This window comes from Mustela nigripes, chromosome 13, assembly GCF_022355385.1.
Source record: "Mustela nigripes isolate SB6536 chromosome 13, MUSNIG.SB6536, whole genome shotgun sequence".
NCBI classification, from domain to species: domain Eukaryota; kingdom Metazoa; phylum Chordata; class Mammalia; order Carnivora; family Mustelidae; genus Mustela; species Mustela nigripes.
The window spans coordinates 102,653,982-102,655,764 of NC_081569.1; positions in this window are offsets into that span (position 1 = coordinate 102,653,982).

Consider the following 1,783-nt stretch of genomic DNA (forward strand, 5'->3'; position numbering starts at 1 on the left):
GGTTTTAGAGGGGAGGGCGGGGGGTGAGGGATGGGTTGGCCTGGTGATGGGTATTAAGGAGAGCACATATTTCATGGAGCCCTGGGTGTTATACATAAACAATGAACCCTGGAACACTACATTAAAAACTAATTACATGCTGTATGGTAACTAACATAACATAATAAAAAAAAATAAAATAGTGAAAAAATAAATAAAAGAGCAACTGGTTAAAAGAGCAACTCCTTTATAGTAAATAACACCAGAAATTCTGCCAAATGGTAGAGGAGCTGCAGGAATGCTCTCCAGGTCAGAAGAACTGAAGAATAACATAGTTTATATTCCCACCCCAACATAAAAGCCCAGATCAGAGCAAAGTCTGGACACCATAATGGACAAGTCTGGTTGTCTCAGTGAGCTCCTTATCTCAGAGAGGCTGGAGTCCACAAGCCCACTCCAGATCCTCATGTTGAGACATAGAAAAAAGGCTGGGGTTTTAAGGGGCTGAGCAGCAGTAGGAATGCTCTCTCCCCCTCCATCTTAAAAGCCCAGAGCAGAGCAGGGTCTGGCTCACAGAAAACTTGCAACGTCAGTAAGCCCAGGATCCATAGCCCACAGCAGCTACCCTTTGGTGCTGGGACACAGAAAACAAACTTCTGGGTTTTTTCTGTGTGTTTAATTATTAATTTATTTTAGTTTCCTTTTTAGAAATTTGTTTTGTCCTCTTTTATAATTTTAGTTTTCTCTTTTTCATTGAAAAGTTTATTTTCTTTTATTATTTTCTTTATTATTTTTTTCTTCTTTCTCTAAAATTCTGTGGTTATATATGCTAGTTACTCTTTTAAACCACAGCTCCAGCCAGCAAGCAAGTCACCAAGCACAGAGTCACATAGGGGCCACCATACACAAGACCACTCCAAGTTTAGAAGTAGCTGTTCCAGCTAATCCATAGGGGGGAAAAAAAAAACACAGAAAGTCAAGTAAAATGTGGTGACAGAGGAATACATTCCAAAAGACAGAAAAAGATAAAACCTCAGAAAAGAATTAAAGGAAACCAATAAAAATATCCTGATAAAGAGTTTAAAGTAATGATCATAAAGATATTCACTGGGCTCAAAAGGAAAGAGTGAAGAACTCAGACCTTCAATAAGAGAGAAAATATTAGAAAGAACCAGAACTGAAGAACACAGTAATAGAAATAAACACACTAGAGGAAAACAACAGATTAGCAGATGGAGAAGAACTTGTGATCTGGAAGACAGGGTATTGGAAAGCATGCAAACAGAACAGCAAGAAGTAAATAAATTTCTTGAATGAGGATAGATTAAGAGATCTCTTAGACATCAGGTCAAACATTTATATTATAAGGGTAGGTCCCAGAAGAGAGGAAGGTGTAGAAAACTTATTTGAAGAAATAACTGAAAACTTCTCTAACCCAGGGAAGGAAAGAGATATCCAAGAAACACAGTTACAGACAACATGAAACCAAGGAGGCATATAATAATAAAAAATGTCAAATGTTAAAGAGATTCTTAAAAGCAGCAAGAAATAAAAGGTGACCTATAAGGGAAAACCTATAAGTTATCAGCTTATTTTTTTTTAAAAATTTGGCAGGCTAGAGAGAGTTGCATAATATATTCAAAGTGTTGAAAGGGAAAAACCTACAACCAAGAAAGAATACTCTACCAGCAAGGTTATTATTCAGATTTGAAGGAGAGAAAGAGTTTCCCACACAAACAAAAGATAAAGGAGTTTATCATCACTAAACCAGCCTTAAAAAAAATTTTAAAGGGATTTCATTAAA